At 36.7% G+C, this 26893-nt stretch overlaps 1 long non-coding RNA gene across 1 annotated transcript in view; it reads right to left on the bottom strand.

Moving 5' to 3' along the window:
- Positions 1-307: 307 nt before the first annotated feature.
- LOC112947922 overlaps positions 308-26893 on the bottom strand; it is a 93103-nt gene continuing 66517 nt past the window's right edge. Inside the window, exons 2-3 of the long non-coding RNA XR_003249498.1 lie at positions 9399-9467; positions 308-360 (exon numbers count right to left, since the gene is read on the bottom strand). This is a non-coding gene — a long non-coding RNA (uncharacterized LOC112947922). The remainder of the gene's footprint in view (positions 361-9398; positions 9468-26893) is intronic.

The raw sequence follows: 26893 nt of genomic DNA, 5'->3' as shown, positions 1-26893 counted from the left end.
TTCCTTTTTTTTTTTTTTGTGCAGTATTCAGAAATGAATTCTGCACAAATACACTAGAAAGACTGGAGCTTGCATCACGTCTTCTCCCTACATTCCCTTCCACATCTCCAGCTTTGTATTCTCCTCACATGGTAAAGATTTAATACAGAAGGCTAGATTTGTGGACATGAAAACAAAGATTTTTTTCAAGGAATAGATGAAAACCTATTTCTTATATTATGACGATGAGCAAAATGACCGTTAACTTTCACAYGTTGCATGCTCTAAGAGGTTTACACAAAAATTAAACACATTTTTACTCACACTTTGCCATGAGTCACCTTCCAGCTGAGTTTACTTCTCATCTTTTTGTTTTACTCTCTAAACAAAATATTGAAGGAAGATGTTAGTTTTCTAACTCAGTGACATGCAACAGAATTTAGAAAAACTAAGTTTCCATAACCCAATGATGTACCAAGCTTTTTTTTTTTGCAATATTAAAGCCACAGAAGGTGCAGTATTTAAAGAGAATAATCTGCATTGTATGAGAATATGTAGTATATTACATAATTTCACTTTTCCTCAATTATACCATTAAGTAATCACTAATATAAACACATTTCTATGAAACACTTTTAGAAATATAAATACAAAAAGGGGGAAAAATTTAACTGGTTCTAGGTATAATACAGTAGTAAAATACTAGTGATTTGTAATGAAAAAAATCTCTAGAAAAAAGATCCAACTGAACTTCAGTGTCATCAAAACTGTTATGCTTAGAAGCATATCTCTTTCAGAAGCCTCATGTTTCAGAAATCCACACTAACATTTCATTTTTTTTTGCTCCTTAACTCACTTTCTATATAAAATACAAAATCAGAGATGCAGAAGAAGAGTTAAAAAATGAAAATACGAGGACCTTAATTAAATTCAAATTAAGAAGCACATATTATATTCTGTTGAGAACAGATTTACTTCTGTGTTTCTAAATTAGACATGTAGGAGACGATAAAATGATGCAAAAATTTTGGTTATGGCTTCTTGGTTAGCCAGAACTATACTACAATRCAGTCATGTAAAGAATGTCACATAAGAAACTACATAACTGCTCAAAAGACCACTAGCTCCTTTTTGCACTTGTCTTTATAAAGAAGGTTCAATAGCTAAAGATCTTTAAATCAAAATATAAATTCTTTTTTTTTTTTTTAAAGGATAAGGAGGCCACATTTTTCAATTCCAGACTGAGGTTGTATATTTGCCTTTCTTTTTGCGTTTCTTTTCCTCATTGTATTTTTCTCAAATAAAGGACTGCTTATCACATTCTCACTGCTGCACAGCTGTTTAGATCTTTTAATCTGTTTGCATATTTTCTGTTTTAATTGTAGAAATGTGTCACATCTTTAGACAACATTCTAATCTTCAGTGCCAACTCATTCCAAAATACCTATCCCATTATCCAGAGTGAATAAAAAATAAGATAAACAACACTGACAATTACAACATAGAAATTATGAAGCATATCATAATTATCATTCACCAAACTTGCTCAATGTGACATCTCATAAATGAAGCACAAAAGCACCAACTATTTTCCAAAAACATTCAAACTGATTTATAGTTACTATAGTTACTATTCGGGAAAAAATATGCCTCTTGGTTAAATATTGTAAATAGAAGCATATGTAACAATATTGTCACATCTATAGAACAATTAATGCATTTACTATAAATAATACTAAACAAGTAAAAGATGTTTAGAAGATGAGAATAAAATTAGAGGTCACTGTTCTGTAAGTGCAGTACCAGCTGCCTGCAACGTTGCTTTTCTAATCAACCTAACAGCAGCTAAAGGTCATCAGGCAGTAAAGTTCTTTACCTTGCTTGATTTAAGTTATAGCTTTGTGTTGCAAATAAGACCTGCTTGATCAACAGTGCATTGAAGTAGCTGAAATATTTCATGTTGACTTAAAAGAGCTATAGGTAACGTGGTGGTGTCCCAACAAGTAGGAAGAAATACAGTTTTCAGATTAGAATTTAAATGACCTTCCAGTAATATGAACTTAATTAGAAAAGCAAGRTCTTGGGACACTGGTGCCATCCAACAGAACTCAAGTTTTGCATAAATCTTATAAGTGTGTTTGTTTTGTTTTCAGGTTGGAAAAGCTTAGCAGAATGCAAGTTAATTACAGAGATTTTACAGAGATTTTTTCTTTTTTTTTTGGCATAACTCCAACACATTTTTTTTTTTCATAGCATTTGATATGAACAGAGAAAAACTGTTTTTGATATAGGTGTCAAAGTGACAGAAGATAACAGTCATAAATCACTTCCACATTTACATGCTCAACCTTTGGGTTAGTTTAGTTTAATGTGAAACACACAGCTAGAAGRTTATTGAAAACTACATTAATGCTATGAGCAGAACATCGGAATGTACCAGCAACACTTTAAGCTTTTCTGTTTCACACACAAACCCCTGGCATTAATAAAACATACTGCAACTAAACTAAAAAAAAGATGCTTTAGCACAGAATGAAAAAGCCCATCTACTATACAGAAGGAAACTCCACATTGAAAGCAAAAAAAAAAAACCCAAAATAAACATAAACAGAAACAAAATGAATGAGCGCTAACATTGTATAAGGATCTACCCAGGGTCTTTAAAAATGCCATTAAAAGAAAACCTTTGAATAAGACAAAGAAGGTTAAATGCATCAATATGGTAAAGAAAAAGGAAATTACTGTTTTTCTTTGTCAATGAAAATTTAATTCAATACTCACTGAAATGATAAAAAAAGAGGCAAATGTGAAAAGAAAACCTAATTTCAGTAGTTTCAGGGAGCACATCAAAAACCTTACTGAATTCTATAAAATGTAAGGAGTAACTTTGGTGTCAAATTCTCATACTTTCAGAATTACATGCAACTTTCATGATTGTATTTTCAAARATGACACAGCAGCAAAATTCAACTCCAAGCATTTTTTCATGCCTTGCACAAATCAGAAATGATGTCCTAGGATAACCTTATATATTGTTATTTTTATTTTTCTCTTAGCTATTAAAAGGGAAAATGTCATCTGTTKTAACAGCAGGTGACCAGACAATCTTGGTACACTAATACCAGCTTCCCTAATGTTTAGTTGCTTACTAAAGACCACTAGTGATACTACTTTTATCCTAGTGGCATAAGGGGAGCACAAAAAAAATGGAAAAAACCTTACTCAACATGAAAGCCAATGTTTTCAGCCAGTGAGAAAACACCATATGGAAAATTGTTTTCTTCTGCATCATCATCAAAAAATTTCTAGATGTTTTTAGAAGCTTCTCATGACTCGGAGATTATTTTTATAGATACACACATACACTCCCACATTCTTGATGCAATTCCTAACAAGCTATTTAAATTATTTATCACACAATTTGTTCAATTGCCAGTACGCATTGCTTTGTATGGGCACCAAAACAGAATTTGGGATGCATATTCTGCTTGGCATTTACTGGAGGAATTTTCTGCTCCTAATGATTCAGATCTGTGGTTGTGCCTTATTTCTACACCAACCCCTACAATTTTCAAGTAGGTTGTATTATCATTTAATGCTAGAACACGAAACACACTCTTAGTATCTGTTCAGCACATTTCTAAATGCTCCCCTCAAGCTCCCTCCAAGTAGAGATCTGCCTGTCYTTAGTCTGCTTGGCCTCACCTTTASATCYTGCTTCCAGCAAGCAAAATAAATGTTTTAGGCCTCTTGTGCAGCCAGCTAAAGAAAATACTCGGATTTTCAAAAGTATTCAGATCCTAGCAGCTCCTGTTTTGCTGAGATATTCCACATTTATTTCTTTTTAAATCTTCCAAACTCTGTGTCTGGACTGAATAAAGCTGAGAAACAAACCAAGTTTTATTTAAACTTGACTTGCAAGTTTTTGCCTCCAAGTGGGATACAAAGAAAACCAAGTAAAGATATAACTTTTTTTCATAGTGTTTATTAACTGCTAAGGACTGAATTCCAAATATAGGCCTTCTTTTCTTCAATTAGTTATGAAAATAAAGTGGTGTACTGCAATCATGTATTTAAGGTTATCCTTATGGCAATAATAAACCTTGATAAATTAGTGCCCTGTGCAGAGAGGTTCTTTTCAGTCACAACAGCAATGAGTTATGTTCCAATATTGGAAACCACAGAATACTTTTTACATTCAACACCACTAGTAAAGAATATTCCATTTTTGGCAGAGCATATGACACACTACTTGCCTTTTCAGATATGTCCAATTTGATTTTCAGGATTCTTTTTCATGTTTCTATGAATCTATGTTCTAACCAAAAGTATTTCTACCCTACATAATAGCAGAACCAGGAAGCAGCAAATCTGCATTTAGTGCAAAAAATTCCCAGAATCACCATTCTCAGTGGAGTGAATACATTATAGCCTCCAACAGATATTTATAGCTGCTCATATTTGGAGATATTACCTTGAGATATCTCAATGAATTTTTTATATRAGCAGATTTACAATAGGCTGAATGCTACTTCAACCTAGTCTTCTATCACTAAGCTTAAAATKCTGGCCAACGTCATTAGTGCAATTAATTAAGCAGATAATGCATTGTGCAGAAAAAAATTGAATTATATCACACTGGAATCACATTGTATTAAGTGTCATAAGCAGGTCAGTTTGAAATACTTGTACCCATCATTGAAACATTATTCAGTGGCGATCTGGCCACAAATTCTCTGTTTCAGTCTAGTCTGATCCATTTACATTTTGTATCTCTTTATTTCCTCCTTGAACATACTTTTTAATTGACTACTTAAGCCAGTGTGGTACAATGATCATACTGAAAAGCGTGCCTACATTTTCAGACTATCTATAGCAATAAAGTCCTTTTAAAAAGGAATTGAGGAATATATTGCATAGGAAATCTTTCACCAGTGCTTTAAATAGTGGTTCAATGCAGCCTGGTTGGATTTGTTGATCAAAATTACTCCAAGCTAGAAAAGCCTTGCTCCATAGCATAGAATAAATCTATGATCCTTGAAGTGCTTATTTCATCTGCTTTCAGGAAATTATTGCAAACTATAAGTCACAAAGTCCAAAATTATTGAGCAGTGTGAAGGTCACAGATGTTAGAGATATGCAAATAAAGGTGTACATTTGTTGAATGCATGAACATAGGTCGCAATCAGCAAGGTAAATATTTCTGAATAGCATTCAGGAAACCAATTTAGCAGTGACATTTTAGGCTCTTACGGTTTACACGGTATTAAGAAATTGATTTCTGCCGCACCTATTTCTTTCTGAAGAAGCACAAGTAACGAGCAGTGGTGGTTACACATTTTCCAGTGCAAATTTCTTTCTCACCAAAATACTTTTTCCAGTAAAATTTGACAAAAATTGTGATAAAAGATCAATTGCAAATTATTTTCCAGTGTGTTAATTTGTTTCAATATCTTGCTTCTAATATTCTGTAACCACAATAACCATTTTGGGTGACTTATGGTTATATTTTGAAAATTTTCTCTCAAAAAATAACAGTAGGTTTCAGTTTAGTATAGGCAAAACATTCCCAGCTTTCCAAAAAGAAAAACAAACTCTCTCATAAACAGGAAAAAGAAAAGTACAACAGAAGGCAGGAACGTGTAGGAATAGAAGAACAGTGCAATGGCACCTCTGCATTTTTAAATCTGATGGTACCAAGATTTAGAGAGTAACRTGATTATCGGGTACAAGCATTTGGCTTACAGAGGCACAGAAGAGGTAGCTGAGTGAAGAGAATTCAAAGTTAATTATTTYTTTTCTCCTGTTTCCACAAATGGTTTTGTATTTAACCGGGAAGATCTCTAACCTGTAGGGTGGGAAAGTTCAGATTTTCAACTATTTTTAAGACCATAGTAAWGTAACCTGAAATTTAGTTCTCAAACACATGGAATTTTCCAAGGTTTCATGGTTTCTGGTTATGCAGCACATGCTCCCCAATTCCACTAGCCATGAAATCTGCAACTCATTTAACACACGCTGGGAATATTTCTGTAAATCCTACAGTCAAATGTGGCATGTATTTTTACTACTTTAATATGTGTTAATTGCAACTGTTGCCAAGACAAAAGAATATTTCTTAATTTTCCCATCTTTTGCCAGAACAGTCTCTGTCAATACCCTTGCAAGTGAACTAAAATCATACTTCATCAATACTGTCAGCAGCCTCTTCTGCATTTGATAAATAAGTTAGCGTAGTACACACTTATGGCAAGCAATTTTAAGAATCATGAATGTGAGGAAACTTAACTGAAATGTGACTGTGCGAGTCCTACAGTTGCTGTAACGACTCAGCCTAAATAAAAAGTAGATCTAAGGTGAATTACACCCGCACTCTTTGTGGTTCTCAACGTAGGTGAATGGTTGCATCAGCAGCTTATCGACARTGTGGCTCACCAGTATTGAGCATGCTATCTCCTCTTAGTGATTCAGCCTTTTTTTAATGCTCTGATCAGAGTAACTTCAGCAAAAACAGTTCCTAAAGGCAAGAAATGGGGCTATGCTTGGGTCCTGCTGACAGAAACCTTTCAAATGGATGCCACCAGGCTACCTTTCTTCACAGAGAAATACTTCCATGCTCTCAAGAACTCTCCTTTGCCAAACCTTTGTTTTCCAACARAAGATCAGTCAGCACTTGCACGTTAACACAAGAGTAGCAGAAAAATAAAAACATAAAATAAAAAGTTTCCAATATTATTAATAATAATTAAATCTGAATTCTAATTAAAAATAACAGCAATTGCAGGCCTCAAAAAAAATTACAGACATTAGAAGATATATGACATATTTGTGCTTTATCACACACATCATGCTCTTCCCACAATTTAACAATACTTTCTGGAAGCAGCTTGCAAAAAAATAAAAAATGCAGATATCATAGAATCCAATTCCAATCTTTATCCAGCAAAAAAAAAAAAAGGTAGCTGCCATAAAGAGCACAGAAATTTGTCTAATACAGAACTTATATTTGGAAAAACAATGTAGATAAAAATTGCTGGAGATTTTTATAAAGCAATTAGCAAATAATGTATCAGCATCTCCTAGTTTCAAAGACATGCTAATGCCCTTCACAGCTCTTATAGCACTTATATAATGTTATTCTTAGTCACATCATCTATAACAAACTAATTGCTACTTTCTCTCTAGCTGTGATCTATGATTAGATGTTCTTCAGTTGTGAAAAATATTATGGGCTGCCACCAGGCATAAATAGTGCAGATTACATAACATTATTATCAATCATCAAAATGTGGGCCGCACTACACACAGGTGAGAAAATTGCTAGTTCCAAGACACTGTTTTTGAAGCAACTGCTCAAATGCAGCAACACATTCACCGTAAGCCTGAACCACCCGGGCCATCCAAGCTTGCATGCAATTAATGGGTTTAACAGCAGCATCACTTGCTTATGGAGCTCCTAGTTCTCTTTTAGGCCCCACTGGCACAGATGTGATACAACTAAGGTGACCCATGAGAATTATACAACTACAAGACAAAGCACAGAACCAAAGAATTTTCTGGATGCTTTGAAGATTACAAAACATTTTTCCCTCGCAATGTGCTGGGCAGTTTGTTTCAGCCCTTGAAACAGTGAATTCACCAAGACTAGACTACAATTATAGGTTTACATCCAGTAGGACAGATCTACTCACAGAATATTTGAAGTCAGCTTCTAAACACTGTACCACAGCTTTAAAGTTTTGATTGGTTTGCTTTTTTGTTAGTTTTTACAAAGAGTGGCCTTGAAAACATCACAGGATATGTTCTAAATATATTTAGTGTGGGCTACAGGTTATACAAGTGAAAAAATAGACCAGGCTTTTTAAGAGAAATCTGAAGTTACTAGAGACAAAAAAATTATCCCTCCTAAAAAGCAGATTGAGATCTGCACTGAAAGGAAAGAGCTCCTTGTGGAAACTGGAAAGCTTTGAAGAGATTAAAAGGGAGGCCTCATGTCAAGAGCAATGTTACTGTTTCAARCAGTCCTTTTCCTGTCTTGCATATTAAACCCAAAGATAGACAAAGACCTTTTAGTCTTTTCTTAGTTATTGTTTAGACAGTGAGGTGAACTGTGAATTGAAGTTCGGGAAAAGAAGATACTGAGTTTCCTCAAACTCTGGCACCATCTCTCCATAATTGTTTGATTTACCTTACTTTGCCTTCTATCTTATATAAAGCAGTAAAAAAAAAAAAAAAAAATCCAAATCAGATCTCCCTTCAGTTGCCTTGACTTTGGACCATAACAGGTTATGGGCATTAGCAGTGTTAACTTTCTTATTTTCTGCCACAATTATGACCTACACAAGCTTATATAGCTTTTGGCATTCCTGAAGAACACAATATAGCTCATTGTTAAATTATGACAAATAGCTTTGTTTGCTAAGGCAAACAGATACGGCTCCTCTACAGAACTCCCTAAATATTTAGACATTTTTAAATCTCTTTAATACTGAAGAGTCTACAATAAATCTCACGAGTTCCAATCAACACACAACCCCAAGGAAACCTCCTCCGACACCTGAAGAAATGACTAGAGTTTGAGTTCATTCTTACCAAATTAACATGTTTTGGCTGCTCATTTCTTCCCACGCAAGGCTGATGTACATGGGAATTTTTAGAGTCAAACACAGCAGGGACGCAATTTTTAGAGTCAAACACAGCAGGGACGCAATTAAAATTCTTTATACCACGATGCAGAACGGAGGTGGTAAAATACACAGAGTTCAGCGTAAGCCTGGTATCAGGTCACCAAGGAAACAAAGTGGCTATCTAAACTCGGCACTTATTTGCAATCRGTATTTTGGCTTACTATCAAAACATGCTTTGTGTAACAAATCAACATTTATCATCTTGGGTACCGGCTATTCAGCATAATGCCTGATTAAACATTTACATCTTTTGAATAACAATCAAGCTCTCTAAACTCCAAGTACAAAAACTTTTGAGCTGTAAATTCCACTAATTTTTCACCAAGCAAATCTGGAAAGATTTCTTTGAGAAAAATGCAAGGGCACTGGCACAAACACACCAAAGAATRGCATTTAATTGCTTCACCTATTTGTGGGCAAACAGAAACTTTAACTGAAATTGCAGGAAGACTTGGATTCTGAAAAAAATGCATAATCACTTTTGTAGATATCATCATTTAAAAATTCATTCAAGCTCACAGAAAAAGAGGAAGAATGCAAAACCTGGTTCATTGCAGCTATATTTGTAGAAGTTGGGAATCAAGGTGGGAGAGCATCCCATTTTTGTGATGCTCAGCTGTGCTGTGAGCAGGTGAGCTCAGAACTCAAGTGAGGGCAATTCACCGCCTGGCAAACATCACAGGAAACATTACTATGCACAACACTTTTTACTTTTACACACAAGTTGCTTACCTTTTTTTGTGACAACTTGATTGCAGCATGTCCTTCATACGAACTGATCAGATGCTTACAAGCAGGAATCTGAATGGATGCAGTATATGAACAAAAGGGGAAAAAAAAAACAGTTGAAGCTTTTATGTCCTCTTTGGAACAAAGCAGCATCTTCTGAGCAGTGTATCAAACTCACAACAAATTCAAATACTTGAGACTGACAGAAAAGTCTGCATCCTCAAATATGTACTTCAACTAAAGCTATTAGTGTATGACAAACTAGATTATTTTTCAATTCATACACGAAAGGTAATTTCTATTTAGAATTTCTCTTATAGTTAATGTTATTMAGTTAATAGTACTTTTATTCATGCTGAACAGTGCCTTACTGTACAACTGATCCACCCAGTTCAGGGACTTCTTCCAGAACAATTAATATCAAAATACAGTTCCTGAAAACTACAGTACTGTCCTGAAAGTACAATTAAAAGAAGGGAATTTTCTAAGATGTCTGTTATCACTGATAAAATGAAATTACAAGTTATTAAAGCAAATGAGATTTTCCTGCTATTTCCCTCTTCAGAAATGCCATCTTTTCAGTATTTACTGGAACTGTGGTCAATCCAAACTATCCATAAAACCTGAGAAAACAGATGTTCTCTCAAGGTGTTCCTGATTTAGGTTTGGAGTATACACTGACAACAAATCAAATTCTGTTCAGTTAAATGTATTGAAACTCAATTTAAAAAGCTATTTTTGAGCACCCGAGGAATCACCATAAGCAACTTAACAAGCATTTTCTAACTAATCAGCTAGTTTTTATATCCCACATTGCTGTGTTAACAGTATCCTGCTATTTCCTAAACTGTAAATCTGTAAATAGTTTTAAAGTAAAACTTTAGTTTTATTAAAGTAAATAGTCTTTGCAAACTTTTTTTTTTTCTCCCGAGAGTTTCCAAGAATAAGGATCTTTTGGAAGAAGCATCAATCTCTTTGTTCTTTAGCAGTCACAGCTCCGCAACATGTAGAACACATCTTTATGATTATCTAATCCACTAGAAAAATACATAACATCAACGTAAATCCATAACAGACTTACATAGCCTTTGACTTCCTAAGTCAGTATGAAATCCGGTAACATCATCTGATCACTATGTTAAATATCTTTTTATCATTAATATCTTCCAATAATGCAATAAGAAATAAAGTAATCACAGAGACGCTACCCAGAACAAATACTCAAAAGTCATTTGGGAAACTTTTTCTGCATAGCTTATTACTCGACATTTCTGCAGAAAGGATTCTTCTGCATCTATAAAGAGGGGAAAGAGATTGGTGAAGAGAACTAGACAGAGGAATTCTTAAACTGAAGTACCAGTTTGTCCTTGAACGGAAGATCATAAACTTCAAAATTACGTATCTCATATGACTGCAATTGGAAAACTATGCAATTAAAACTACAGTTTTAGACGCTGAGTACTGTAGATCAAACCTATGTCTCCATTATTTTGAACAACCAACATCCATCATCAGAGAAATGCAAACAGATGCCATACTGATGCTCTTTTTAAAATGAATGGAGTTCCGCAAATATGAAGCCTGCATTTGGTTTAAAAATAAATAAAATGAACAAACATTTACAAAGAAGAGTCCAGACTGCATTCTATCATAGTCTTCATATGAGTAACTTTAATTGATGTTACTGGTCTCCTAACCAACAATTCTGTYAAACTTTAAAATCTGAAACTGTATCCTGCATGTATAGGTGAAGATTCCAACATTTTAGCTCCATCCCATTTAGCTGCCTGTATCTTCACTCTGTACACTACCCTTTTAATCTCTTTAGTTCTATGACTTCTTTTTCTGCATAATACATTAAAAGCCAGTTGTAATGGGATGCGACACTTCCTTACTCGACAAAACAAAAAGAACTTAGGAATATGCCAAAATTAGGTAAAACATTTTGCTCTCTATATTTGCTGTAGACAAACCGCTTTACAAGCTTCTCATTCTAGATGCATTTTAAGTTCTCACTGACACAAATGACTCCATCAGTGTCAGCATAAGAATGCTGTCTGGTCTCATTAAAAATAAAAGAAAAACAATATTTTGTTCTTTCTTGCTTTTGTCAGAGACTTTCAGAAGTTACTAAGAAGTCTCAAGTTCTACTTTTTCTTGGAACTTTTTGATAAGTAGTCTACAAGAATTTGAGAAAAAGAACCCTCCTCATTTAAAGTCAATTTTGAATATATTTTTAAAACAGGTTTATTTTTTTAAACTTCAGARAATACGCTTCAAGTTTTAAAGTAATTAATTTGCAAGTGGCATCAAGTCATCCAACATGGGAAGACATTTAGGAACAAGCCATGTAAGCAGACAGGATTAGGCTTTTTGGCTTGACAGAGGGCAGCGAGCACTCTCTAATGAATATTGAATTGTCTTTCTGCTAGAGATAAATAGGCCTTCCAAATCAATGCTTAGCTGATCTATTGGAGAACATAAAGAAGGCCTCATCATTTTCAGCAGGACAGACGTGTAGTCAGATAGCTATGTCAGCAGTCTCATCACCTAAGTTCTTCCTCTTCTATAACTTCCATTTATTCAAACAGTGGATCAGAAACACTTTCTAAATCAGAAGTCTCATTTCTCAGTGCAGATCAAGATATGAACTCGGAACCAAGAAACATGACTGAAAATATTAAAGTATATGCCAAATGAGTCCAAATAACATAAAATATTACAAGAAAGAGATACTCAAATAGTGTATTTTTATAATAGGAAGAAGTTATAGCACTTAAGTTCTTGAAATTTTTAAGGTTCTAGGAAATACTATTGGCCTAGAAGTCCAGTCTCAGACATCAAACGCTGAAGGCCATAAGAGTCTCCCTTTACCTGCAAGAACATGAGTTTAATTACAGAGAAATACTACTTCATGGCAGAGTCTATCTTCAGCACCSACTCATTAATATTTGGTGGTTTCCTATATTTTTTTCCAATCTTCTCTGCAGCTGAGCCCAAGAAATATACGCCTTGTATCATCTCTTGCTTATGCCCTTTTCCTTAGATACATTCCTCCTGTCATCTCTCTCAGCCTATCCCAGGCTAAAACCTTAACTTATTCCAGCACCCTCTAAGTGCCCACAAAAGCTTAGGATTCCTTCCGGYATTCCTTTCACATACCTTCCACTTATTTTTTACATTAGTCTGCTCACCTCATGCTTGTACATAAATTTTATGCTCTTAGATCCTACTAGAAATCTGCATTAGGTGCAAGTTCCCCAAGGCTTGTGAGCTAGTTCCTTGATCTCTGGTTGTATTTGGTCCAGCATTCAGCCCTGTAGCCTCCTCACAGCTYGCCAGAGCAAATTCCTCTAGCGTGCCTCTGAGTCCGAGAGTTTCTGTTCCAAAGCGTGCATCTCTCAAGAATTCATGCTTTTGCTCAAGACAGAAGTCACTGCTTCTTTAAGAGGGCAAAAAAACCTGTTAGTTTATGAGTACCATGATCACCTTAACTGATCACCTTTACATTCAAATTCTCTGCCTTTATCTGTCAGTATTTATATTTCAGTTTATATACATCCAATACTTTCTTCTCTTTTCCTCCCATTTCCAGGTATTTTTTTCCGCTGTACAGCAACAAACTCCTTTCTGGTGATTCTGCACTTTGTGGGCATCCAGAACAGGAAGGGTTCCTCAGTAACTTATTTCCTATTCCAGATGGATGAAACACCACTCAATTTAATTGTGTGTTGGAACCTTCTAATTCTGATTCAGTATTTTGTTCCTGAGTCAGAATAGGTTATCAAATGATGTGGTGTATATATAGATACACACACACACAAACACACACACACACACACACACACACATATATATATATATATAAAGCCACAGTGGCTTCAGGCCAGACACAAAGTACCTTATCAGAAAGCTGCAAGTATGTTGTGATTAAAGAGCTCTGTCAAACATTTAGTTCAATTAAAATAAGCAAGTGGAATTTTTGGAATCTTTTGTTTAGATTAAGTTCTAACATGAGATAGATTTTTCTTACGTTAGTAGGATCAAAAATTATTGCACCCTGGAATGCTACGAAAGCAGCAATAGACAGAGCCTTCCACTTCTGCAAATAAAAGTTAACTTCCTATGTGAATCCTCCCAAGAATTATTAGATACTTTCCTAAAATCCTTTCTCCCTTGATTAGGCGGCCACATGCACCTCTAGCCTTAGTGCTTGCTTTACATTTATAGTTCAAACAGAGCTACAATGAGGAAGCTCAATCAGAACTGAAGAGTTTTACTTCTCTTACAAAGCGGTTTAGCTTGTGCTGGTTAATTGAGCGTGCAGGGTAGATGTCACCAAGTTCAGTCAGTGACGAGCAGAAGGCAATTGACTGAAGCCACCCAGGAGAGGGAAGCAGAGATCCAGGGTGCCCCAGCCCTGGTCAGGCTAACGATGGGAATTGCTTCTATTCCAATTAATTTCATTTCCAGCTCAGGAGTTAATAAGGAGAGCTAATAATTAGTCAATTAACTGCCAAAAGTGCATGCAACCAGCAAAGCTCAGGAAATACAACGACCTAATTGCTTTCTTCAGACAACAGAATAATAAACTAAAAAATGAATAACCAAAAAAGGCACAACATATGGGAAGCAGAAGACATCTTTGCTGTCACTCTCTGAGGGGGAGGAAGCTCCCTCTTTTCCAGACCAGGGAGGGGAAAGGAAACAAGATTAAGAGGAGAGTCTGGTGGGACAGGCAGAAAGAAGAATCTCTGTCAGGCAAGAAATAGACTCCTTTGATATTTCAAACTAGATATGCCCTATGATTTTCTTTTATAAATTCAATTTGTCCAAAATCAGATCATTTCTTAGAGCCTATCATATGCCCAGTCCACCATGATAATTATGTTGACACAAATAGTTCCTTCAACATTTAAGCTCAGTTTAAAACGAAACAGAAAGAGCAGTAATATTAACAAATGAATCCTACAATTCTTACCTTTCTCAAGCTATTTCAGTCTTCATGCCTATTCAGAGATGACATATCCCCTGAAGTAGGTTCTCTAACTGCAAGGCAGCAAATTCCACCACAAGAAAAATAAATAAAGGATTTGTTCAGTACCACAGGCAATGGCACTGTAGGCATGGCTGATGGTGCCAAGTTGCATTTGTGTTGCTATCATCAATTGCCTGATGGAATGCTCACAATTTTGCTTACTTCTRTATTAAAGGAATTTCATGGCTATTTTGAAGCTCCCTGTAAGAGACTGTAATCCAGCTTCATGCTCCTTATCTTCTKGGCTTCTGGCAATTGGATGCTAGTAACCGGAAGACTTTTAAGCTAATACACATAGCACCATAAAACACTACTGTTAAAGATGATTGTTCACTACTAACGTGATCTAAAGTCAAGAGTATTTGCAAATATTCTCACTTTTAATCATTAAAATGTACAGCTTTTGAGGCAATTAAACTTTAGAAAAATCTGTAAGAATTACATGCCTAACTGACTCTTGACTATTCAGATCTTGATTACTTTTTTACATGTTTGAAAGTCATGTCTTTTTCTATTCTACTCCTGAGGGAGTGAGCTTATCCTGACAATTCCTGAAGGCTTACACAGAACTCCTTTAAATACCTGGCTCCATTTTTTAGAAGACATAAGCTTTTCAAGAATGCAATACGTTGCTTTTCTTATTAAGTCATATGAACAAGAAGAGTCAGAAAAAGTTCTGCATATTTTTGCAAAGTTTTGCAGAAGGAGAGAGTTTTGACCTGTGCAGTTTTACAGCACAGCTTTAGGGTCACAAGTGGGGAAGGTGCTTGAGAAGGTTATCTGAGGCTGCAGAGGAGCTTGTGGGCGAGTTTTCCTTCCACCATCCTTTAGGGCTGCACYGGAGCCTTCCTTGCACCCACCCTGGCTCCGGGTTCTGCTGCCCAGGCCCTCAGGCAGACAACCCTCCAAGGCAGTATGCCAAACCCAGSCAGGCCCCCAAAGAAAGCACAGCAAAGAAATCCCATTGCCACTTTTCATGATGCGTTCCATGTGTGCTATGGAACAACRTGGTAACCATGAACAACATGGTTTGCAAAAAAAGACAGCATAAAAGTTACATTTATTTATATTCAGGCTGACTGGGCATTCTTGCCTCTGCCTCTGGCAGTTCTTTCATTCTGCAGATGAGAATTAAGGATTCACTGCAGCAGAAGGAGAGCACGGGAATGCGCACGATCCCTTTATCAAGTGGCTGAGGCATTCATCCGTGCCTGGAAAGAGATGCCAGACCCCCCCAAGCGTCCTCGGGACTGCATCTGAGCCTGCCTGCCTTCACAGCAAAACAAAACAAGGCAACGGGAAGAATGTGCAGTATTTCCTCTGTAAGAATAAGTTCATAGCATCTCCAGTTCCTCTGTATCCCCCCTTTGTTCAGATTTTTCTATGCAATGCAATTTGCATATACAAATTGAAATACTCTTTAAAGAAAAAAAATCAAAACTACACAATCAGAGTTTAAAAAATGCATAAACAGAATGAAATTTTCTCAGTTGCTACATGCCTTTAAAGATTCTCTTATTTCCATATAACCCTGAAATGGAAGGAAAACAAAATTAATAATTCATTTCAGAATGACTTTGTCCTGTAATTGTACTTGCCCATCAAAGCACTGCACTGCTACTTTGCAGCACCGGCTCCTGTATTTTTGGCTTATGCTATTTTCTTCCATTATACTTAGGAATAAATCTTTGCCAAGAATGCTACTATGAGTATTTTTGCTACAGCAAAGCAATTGCCTTCTGACCAGCTTCTCCTTCATCCTATTGTGTGCCTATGCTATGGAAATTCCTAGGAAGTACAGTGAAGGATGGAGCTGCCATAGGTGTGCAAAAAGTAGCTTCAGTGACCTGCCCTTTGATAGTATTTCTAGGCACCTGAAGACAACAAATGAAGGCTTTATCTAAAAGTGGGAATTTGCCATTGTCTAAATAACAGAATTTCTATGTCTGCTCCTGCAATGCACACCCCTCAGAAATGGCATCACAGAAATGAAGACATATGCCCTCATTTCTTTTGAAGATATATTCTTTAAATTACAGAAGTTAATGGTGCTAAAGGAAATCTTTGAGGAAGCCACTAAGCWACGCTTTACATCTAGTGCTCGCTTGCCTCCCTTGCCAACTTTGACGTTCAAAGGAAACATTTTTGCACTCATTGCTTGCTGGAAGGGCAGCAAGCCCCAATTAGCTCTGTGTGTGTTTGCTCCTGAGCGCAGCTCAGTGTGCATCTGGACCGCAGCTCCTCAACGAGTAGCACAGACTGAACTTTGCTCAGCACCGCARAGCGTTGAGGCTTCAGGGACTGCAGGCTCATAGAGACCGGACACGCCACGTCCACCACACGCTCCTGGCCACATGTAAAAATACCATAGTATGTTACTATAGGGTCCTCGTTTACCTGCCCAGAATTTTCTATAAAAGATTTACAAAGAAGCACGTTCATAGCAAACATTGAATTGCACAGGGGTCTAGGGCATAAGATATCATGGCAAAGCACCGTATTTTTAAATCTTTTCATTTTCCAGGTCATCAGAGTAAAAAAAAATAAAAGTTCATAGCACTGATAATGCTTATCCATCCTATCAAGCAATGTCATTTTAAATATTACAATTTATGGCACTTAAATTTAAACAGTTAAAAGAGTCTGTTCCATTGGCATTTAGACTGAAGCATGAAAAAAAAATTTGACTAAGGCAGCATCACTTWTCAAAGCACCACTGCAAAAGGCCCATGCTGTGTCGACCAGCATGCTGCTTCCCCTAGGAAGCATTTTATTTATTTAAATGAAAGCACCATATATTTGCTCTTTCMGCTAAAGAGATTAATGTCATTACAGATAAAGGTAAAGGTCAAAATAAAATACCATTTTAGATACGACTTCAATTTTAACCCCATTCTGAAGGTTTTGTTGGGTATTAAGGAGGAGAGAAAAAGGCCAGTTCTTTCGCAGTACGACAACAAAGTGTCTCAGCATTAGCCTTTAASAGGGATTCAGCAATGCCCAATTCCAAGCTGAGGTGAGCTTGGACTAGAAGATTAAAATTGTCTAGAACATTAAAAGCGAATAGTGCAGAGTTTAGGACTCTCTAGGAAAACTGTATGTATAAAACCACTCTGTTTATTACTGAAAAAAGCCAAGAAGCGACAAATAAAAAGATGGCAAAACGTAAGTAGCTAACGGCAAATAAAAATGACTAAAAGTTCATCAGTTATCAGATCAACACCGACCTGAATAATGAGAACATGYAAGACATCTGCATAAAGACAAAAAGGGGAATGACCTTTCCTACATCAGGGAAGGAACTGGAGTAAATAAATACTACGATCCCAGGGATGTCACTCTAGATGTGCTGAGCTGAGATTGCAAAAGCAGTAATTACTGTCCCACAAAGCAGCATCTAGTCTCATATTCTCTGACAGCAGATATTTCCTGAGGTTGGTAGGAAACTACTACTGGGTGTATTTTCTATCCAGGTTTTTTATGCATCTAGCAACTTTTTTAGATTTTGATAACCATCACTACCAGGCTAAGAGATTAAATTAGTTTCTGATCTGGTCACTTTATTACAACTGTGTTCAACTAGTCAATTAAATGARTACCTGTCACACTGCTCTATTTACTCCAGAACAAGATCCAACGGTGGCTGCAGCCCACTGAGTGCTGAGAACGAGACAAATGAGACACCCCTGGACATGGGTTACCCAAGAGAAATGCATGTCTAAGAGCAACATACCATCAATAAAAACAAAACAACACAACAATAGCAAACTTAAAGTCAACATAGAAGAACGAGGTAGCAAAAGATACAAAGGCAAAACAATTCTAGCATCTGTGGGTATGCAAAGATGTAGCAATATCCTGATACTGCATCCTAAACCTCAGAAAAACAAGAAAGAAATAATCAAGGCTTTACAGAAAACATCATTCTGTTGTAGCTGACAACTTACCATTAAGAGAGGATCTTTTATGTTTGTTTATTTTAAAAACTATGACAGCGTATTAAAAGACAGTTTATTAAACACAGCATGTCTGCTGCAAGGCAAGCTTGAGGCATGTGCACTCCTACTAGCTGCTMTTCTTTTACATCTCCTTTCATGCCAGAGGAGTCAAAAGCACTCGAGGCTCTTCTCCCTCCCTAAATTTTGAGAATCCATGYCATTCCTACCTACTCAAATTTCCTTCTAATGCCAAGACTTATTTGACTGTTCCAAATAACGAATAAGATCTCAAATTTTGTCAGAGACAACATATGTAGATGAAGCAGTTTCCAAATTGGAAGTTTAAGTAGAACTTAATTGTACGTTATTCAATGTTTACATAAGCTTCAGACACATACTCTGAGACAGAGAAAAAAAACAAAATTTTTTTTTTTTTGCATGTTTCAAGAACGACATCAGCCTGGTGACGACTTAGAAGTGAGAGTATCTATTTGAAAGACAAATCCTCATTCTGACACTCGAGACACTTATCCTGACACTGGCTAGGAAAGAAGCCGACCTGCAGAGTCTTTCTGAACATTTCCAGCTCACTAGGGAGCTGCTGACTACACRGAAGGGAGACGGTTCTGTCCCCTGTCCAGCTCACCTGGGCTCTCAKATACACGATAGCTCGGCATATCCACTGCACACCTTTGAGATCTCCTAGATTTGCTCATTCTTTGGGCACTTCCTCTTTGGCATAATGCACACCACCACTGCACCCAATAACGAAATGAAATAAGTGTTTCTTCCAAGTTCTGTTCCAGAAATTTAGCATTTCCACGTTGGAAACCAGCTTTGCAGGCTATACCCCAGCAGTGCAACTATACCTTGAGGTGCTCAGCACTTCCATATTCTGAAGGACTGAAACCAGATTTGTACAACTGAAACTGAACTATGAGCCACTTCATAGCGTTAGGTGCAAGACACTTTGGAAAAGCAGAGTACTTCGGCTAAATCCCTTATTCCCCTTAAGGAAAGCTGGTCACTAATATCCTCTGAGACTCAAAACGCCTTCTAAGTGAAACAGGAAATTTTAGATTCATTTCTACAAATAMCACCACCAAAAATGAGAAAAAAGGAAAATACACCCCCCAAAAAAACCACAGAAAAAAGTATTTTTATCATACTGCATTTTTATAGACAGATTTAAGTTTATAGTAAAACTCCTGACTTCAGAGTAGAGAGTTAAGATGATTTTAATAATTCATAAGTATGTGCATTTCTTTTGCATTCATTTATTCATGGCATTTTGGAAGGACAGTCTTTACCCTGCTCAATTACACAGAACACAAAAGTATAAACAAACCCACAAACCCTTAGGAAAAATCAAAATAAAAAAAAACCCACACATACACAGACAGCACGAATTGCCCTACATTCCCCTGCCTGCTCCTCCAAGGGCACTTAATGCAAACACCAATTACAGGAATGTCTGAACCCAATACCCGCTTCTCTGGGCAACTGCAATAGTCTGAGGACAAGCCAGACCTCACGGTCACTAAATTCTGATGACAATCCAGGAGTTTCAAAACTAAGATCTTTTGTGGATAGACCTCCAAGAACAGCCGCGATTCTCAACAGCTCAGGAGTTACAGCTCATAGCATGGTGGTTCCTACTCTTAGCTGGAGTGATTCAGAAGGCTGGAACACACAGTTGTGCCACTAAAACTACAGCATAGGCTACATCTCTTTCTCAAGATAATTACATTTTGAATACAATTTTAGGATGTGGGTGTCACATGCTGAAATAATATTTAAAAGAAACACAAAAGGGAAAAGGGGCTGGAAAAAAGCTAGGAAAATGCACCTTTATTGAGGTATAAAAATAAAAATGACTTTTTACTGAAGTTATAATTTTGGGTGGAAATGACCAGTTACAGAGAAAGACATCTCAATAGCATGACTCAGATCAGCAAGACATGAAAAAAAAAAAGTTCTATCTGATTATATTCCCATTTAGCGCTACATTTCTCTTCACAAAATCTAGCTGTTTTAACTAAATTTTAGTTAAAATTTAGGAGAGACAACAACCGAGATGTAGAATGCTAAAATAGACCAAAGAGTTAGAGGTTAATGAGACAATTTAGGAAAGTAAGCCTTTACTGAACATTTCAGCAGAAAAATAGTCTTTTACTTGTCAATCTCCAATTTGAATTTTAGAAGCAGCCACCTAGGTAAGACCATAAACCTGCAGAGATTTCCAAGTGCTTAAGTCTGAGTATATGAAGATTGCTATCGACTTTAATGGAACTCCTACCCCACGATAAGCAAATGCTGCAGAGTTTCAGTAAATCACAAGTGTAACATGTTGAAGTGAAGAAAAATAAATGTGCTCAGCTCTGATTACTAATTCTTCTGTATACAAAGCCACTGTAATGAACCTGTTCACAAAATCAAATCCACTAAAATCAAAGGGAGCATTTGTAAGATGAGAAAGTTTTCACAAAGATAGAAAAAAAATATATTTAAATCTGTAGTTAATTCTGAAGTTATTTCAGAGCTCTAGAGGTCTAAACTCTTGCAAGATCACAAACTGAGTTTGAAAGATGTTGAGCACCAACCTGAATGCTAACCAGAATCACATTCAATCAATGGAAAATTTTAATAGCAGATCAGTTGGTTCTTTTGTGGTTTGCTTTGTGTTTTTCATCCAAAATGTAAATGCCTTGAGGCAAAACTCTTTCACAAAATTATATATATACACATTGAGAAGGATAAATACAGCACAGACKTGGGCAGCAGCATTGTTTCTGTGGGCAATACGCCAAACTTACTCAGTTTGCTTCCAATGTCTGTCTGATTTGATAAGAAATAAAAGCTACTGAGGGTACTTGATARTGAGTGGCACCACTGATAGTATCTAAGCCTTTTCCTTTAAATATGAAACAAAAAATATACTAGAAATATTTTTCATGAAATACTTTCATCTAAAAAGATCCAAAGCAAGATCCATCAGTAGGTAGCAAATATGCCCATTTTGAATCCGTAATACTTAATTCACTAATTTTGTCGGGAATTAAAGATGTCTGGAATGCAGAATGGGATATTCCCAGAAAAGGCATTCTTATCACTACAGACTTATAGCAACATAAACCAGAAGCATACTAAACTTTGGAAATGCAATTATTAGTGTCAGCATAATCAGTCAAATCACTTACAACACTGTGAATTATCATTTATTTTCACTAGAATAGCTTCCAACTCTTTGCTCTGCATCTGCTTCCAGGAGCTGATTCAGTGCCAGCTGAAGTTTAAAGGAAGATCCAAATTCATTTAGGTGAGTTTTGTGTCAATAGTTCCATGTCAGCAAAGACTGAAAGATACTCAGGCGTCCTCCTTTCATGCCAGAAGCCACTTCCCAAACAACATGGATATGCACCTAAAAGAATGTACTACAAGAACAACCATGTACATCCTCTTTCTTCCTCCTTACCACATATATGACTAGAGAAATGGACAGTTATAGTTAAACTCAAAGGTATTCAAATTGATAATGTAACTCAGTTGTGTTCTAAGGCCTCCTACACTGTTAAGGTGAAATTCTTCATCATGTTGGGATCAGATTATATTGGTACAGAGCCATGCACTTCAACACTCAAAACACAAAGGCTGCAGTTAGCATTTTCATTCATTTGGATGGTACTGCTTCCACTCAGGGTTATACCAATTTATATAGAGAGGGAATTCTGAGATACCTGTGGCTCATTAATTTTTCATTACTGACATGAGTTTAAGCAAATCAGAATGAGGCTCAATGAGTCAAAAGAAAACTGAAATTTTAAGGAGGAGCATTTCTGACACACCTAAGAATATTATCTCAAGGACCGTGAGTTGTGGTCTCCCTTGAATGAAAGGTTAATAACAATGCCAAGAGGTACAGTTTGGGATTTGGCCCCCACACATAACTCCTGGAATTCCAGTYCTTTAGCAAAGACTAAATTAAACATGATTAGAAATCTGCACTTACGTGATCAGTGATAAGAAAACAACACCCACACAAACAAATAGCTAAAACTCTTCTATCCCTGCAACCTTATACCACTTCCTTTGCTGGCTTCCCTACGTGCCTAGACACATGTTGGACAGGGTGGGAGAACCTCGTGCTTCGGCAGGGAAAAGAGCCCATCACTSCACTTCTAAACTCTCTATTCCCAGCAGGGCTGTGAATCCAAAGCAATTCCTGCTAAAATCAGATATGCACCGTGAGGTTTTAGAACATTAACTTCTTAACATAAGAAGTCCGTACACATGCCATATGCAATGTGTACCCCTAGTTAATCTTGCTAGACAAAAACAAATGTCAGTACATTACAAGTTTGCTTGAAATTCAAACGTAGCATTCATAACTAGATAGGTCAATAACTATTTAACAGTCTCATGGTGAAGCAGARAGTCTTACTTCAGGGCCCTCGATTCAGTCCAGTGCAAATGACAGTACTTGCTGGAACCCATGCCCAAAATGATGAACCATTTCTGGCCACACAGTTATTTACTGCTCCTGCTGCATCTGTAAGCATCAGGTACAAAAGTGAAGCAGGCAAAAGTGTAAAATCAAAGGGATGTGATTGTTCAAACTAATAAAAACCTCATTGCTGTTATTCCAGGAGACTGCTGCCTTGGAGAAACAAACACTGACAAGTTGGTTGATTCGCTATTTAAAAGATTGAAAACAGTTTATATCACAACCACCTCTAACTCCACCTATCTTTCCATTGCAATTCATAACTAAAAATAAATCTCAAAAACATAATTGATTATACAGGAAAACTCCAGCTTTCACTCTCATTTAAGAGCTGAGGCGGCAGACTGGGCAACACTGATGAATACTAAGCAGGCTGTGCATGACTTCACACAACTATCGTGTCAACCCTGACAAACTCAAGTACATCAAAAGTAGAAGATACATGACACGTTTTAAAATATATGTAGATGAGCACTGTACACTGACAGAAAAGGATTAACCATTTCTGTTGAAGACGCAGCTGTGTCCTAAAACATTTTAAATTACTCTATGGAAAGCCATTTAATCAAGGTTTAGACATGTTTTCCTAATAAATATTARCTTGATCTCCAGGTGAACCTTTTCAAAACCTCATTATCAACTATGAAATATTTCTTAAACACATCTTGAGAATGACTTCTACATTAAAATATCCAGAATGCTGCTCTTCCATATAATTTGTCACTCCTGGMTTCCCTCTGGATCACTGCTGTAAATTCAAGCTTGCAATATCTTTAAAAGTCCATCAGAAAAAGCTGAGGTTATTKGTTGCTCAAATCAACTGACCAGCAGTGAGCAACTGGTAATAACTTTCCTAAAGTTCAGTGCCATGGACTCCAATCACATCGCAATGAAATGCTGAAATATCTGCCAGGATAAATGCAACTAACAGAAATACAAATTTAACATACACATTCAATGATAAATTTCCTCATTTTGATGAGATTTTTTTTCCCCCTTACTCCAAGAGGAACAATAATCTGACACTTGCTACTGAAATGAAAATTCCAAACAACTTCATTCTGGGAACATGGAATTGATCTTAGTGAAGTGATTTATTTGGCAAGATGAAAGCATATCCCTTTTTTCCCCCTCCATTTATACAATGCAATGGTCAAGCTGAAATGAAAAGTTTTCTGTGGTGAAACTGTTTCAGAGTGCTTTATGAAAAAAATATCCAAATAAACATGATCCCTCAGTTGCATTTCAGCCACTTARCCCACGCTGATGGAAAACATTTCTCTCTAGTTTGGACAGCTCTTCAGGGAACACTTTTTGTCAAGTGTAGTCAGAAACAACATGAAATGGCAGAGATAGTTAGAAGTCCTTTTAAAACTACCATATCCTCACCTGAACCTTAGAGCATCTAAGGCCCAGCATACCCTTAGGAGGTAGCTCTGCACTASTGAAATGCTCAAGCATATGTGAGGGAAAAAAAAAAAATGTTATTTAAGAGAAGCAAACGTGGAAGGCGGGAAACAGCCCTCGCTGAATGAATGACCACAGCAGCAATTCACAAGACTCCTCCCAAATTTAAGAGAAGGGACAGAAAAGGGCCCTAAAATCCTGAAAGCGCCACTGCAAAGTCCAAGTCCAAAGACAACTATCTCAACAAATATATCCACAGAGTCACCCAGCATTGTATTAATGAGCTTAAGTCATTGTGAAGATCTAATAGGAGACATTAGACATCTTTGTTGCACCACTTTCCTGCCAACATGTCCTAGTTCCTATTCTCACACCAGGTCTTGGTAAAAGGCGGCAGGGGTTCCCCTCTGTGGGTTCCCCACCAAACTGACTTGGCAAATTCAGAGTTTGGCAAATTTACAGTGAACAGTTGAGCTAAAGGGTAGGAAGGGATTTTTTTCTTTGAGGAACAGTGCAATCGTTTCCCCTATTTCATTTACTCCAAATTACTTCTYTAGGAAAAGAAGTTGTTTAATTCAATTATGACTAAAAAGAAGCAGAATTAAAAGGTACATTAGGTTAAAGCTCCATTGCCTGAATATAACTTTGGTTGGATTTAATGGGAATCTAACATCCCRCTTTAGTACAGTGTTACCAAAGGTAGTCTCCTTACTGCAGACCCTTCAGCTGCCCAGGAATCCACTCCAATCAATTCTGAATTTATACTTAGTTCTCATGACTCCCCCAGGGCCATTTTAGGACACTGAACAGGAATCAAGTGAAGATCTCTAGAGYGGCCCTCTCCCAGCTTTACAAAGATTTTCCCCTGCAGGTGAGAGCACCTTGCCTTCAAGGGCTGCTACCCAAGCTACAGTTTGGGCAGTGAGCAGCCTGAGATGGAAGAGATGCCTGGTAACATGTTCACCAATAGATGGGAGCAAAGAGCTCTCCTTTTCAGAAACTGAGCTCCCAAATTGAAAGGTGACCAAAGAAAAATTTTACAATATGCAAAAAAAAAGGAAACTGATAAAATTACACTGGCTAAAGAATAAATGCATATTTAAGAAGACATCACACAAAGGAGCATACAGAAGAGAATATGGCATGGAAAGCCTGAAACACTGCCCCACTTCCAATTTATTATTATAGCATTGTAATATTAAATCAGCATCCTAGAAAAAGATTAATTATAGCCATAAATAGTTTTAAAGTCTTCTGGTTTTGCATATCTAGTCTTCAGAAAGTAAATCTTATGTCAAAAGGTAGTTTACCTGCTGCACTATGTCTTGAGAATGCTATTTCTCCTAAACACCCGTTCTTCAGCAGTCTTGGAAGCAACTATGCGCTTAGACTGAGAAAACCACATGGCTGGTAGCATAACTGCCCAGGTTTATCCTTCTGCTGCAGAAGTGACTAGTGAATGACATGAAGACAGCCACTGGGTGTACTGGAAGGAAGGGTGCACTGGGTCATTCAAGAAATTCAAGTGTGTTTTCCCACTCAGAGAACAGGGCCTTATCTACTTGCTTTCTGTAAAAACTGAGAGATTTCTTATTGCTGTTGCAAAGGGTTGRGGTGGAGAGGTTTGTTTTTTTCCTGAAGAAAACAGCAGTCCTGACAGAGCTGTTTGCCTCTCCAGGCTCTGCTGCCTCCTGATGCCCCTCAAATACAAAACACTCTAAAAATTACCTCTAGGGATAGCATCTAATCATGATCAGGCATGTTGTTGTTTCTCATATTCTCTTTAASTACCTCATTTGTCCCACTTAAAGAYSAACAGTTCTTACCATCTCTTTCTCCTTTTACTCTGCAGCACATTTGGAAAAAAAAGTCCGAAAGCCAATCTTATCATGCCCAAACACATCCTAGCGACTGTACAGAGAGCAAAAGTCTGWGAGCTGTGCTTACATTTACAATAGTTTTACTGCAGTAATGTCAACTTCCATCTTTTCACCAAGATGCATTTAATTCTAGACCCAGCTCATTCAGGGTTAGTCATTTACATCTCGGCAGTCAAAACAGGGCTCTTCAGCCCCTATTCCCTGCAGTTCAGTTATTCTGGTTAGAGAATTTTTCATAATTACTCATAATACTCATACTCATTTTCATAATTAGAAAAAAATAACATTTACTACACATGTTGAAGGTAGTTGAGCATTATGTTGGGAAAAAATCAATGCWGATACAATCAATTACTTCCATTAAAACTCCCAGACATGTTCTGTGGAGAAAAAAAAAAAAGAGAGAAAAAGGAGTTGCCTAGTAATTTCCTGGAGACTTTTTCTTCTATTAAATTTTTGTGTTATTTCTCAATCTCCTTTCAAAAAGATTGTTTCAGCAAGGCAGAAAAGAACAATTTAGGAAAGGCAAAGTTTATCATACCACACACAAAGTACTACTTTTTCTAAAACTACTATTTCACTGTTTAAGACAACCTCCAAATACAAAGTAGGATCAAATATAATCAGATATTGATTTTACAGAAATAGATTCATCCTAATGAACAGGAAGTCAATTAACATTTAATGATAGTCCATGATATCAGCTTTGTTCAGGTAGGTTTTTTTAAACT

The sequence above is a fragment of the Nothoprocta perdicaria genome, unplaced genomic scaffold (genome assembly GCF_003342845.1).
Source record: "Nothoprocta perdicaria isolate Ctin4 unplaced genomic scaffold, notPer1 scaffold_25, whole genome shotgun sequence".
NCBI classification, from domain to species: domain Eukaryota; kingdom Metazoa; phylum Chordata; class Aves; order Tinamiformes; family Tinamidae; genus Nothoprocta; species Nothoprocta perdicaria.
The sequence above is the reverse complement of the archived record's forward strand: the minus strand, read 5'-3'. Positions and strand labels throughout refer to the sequence as shown.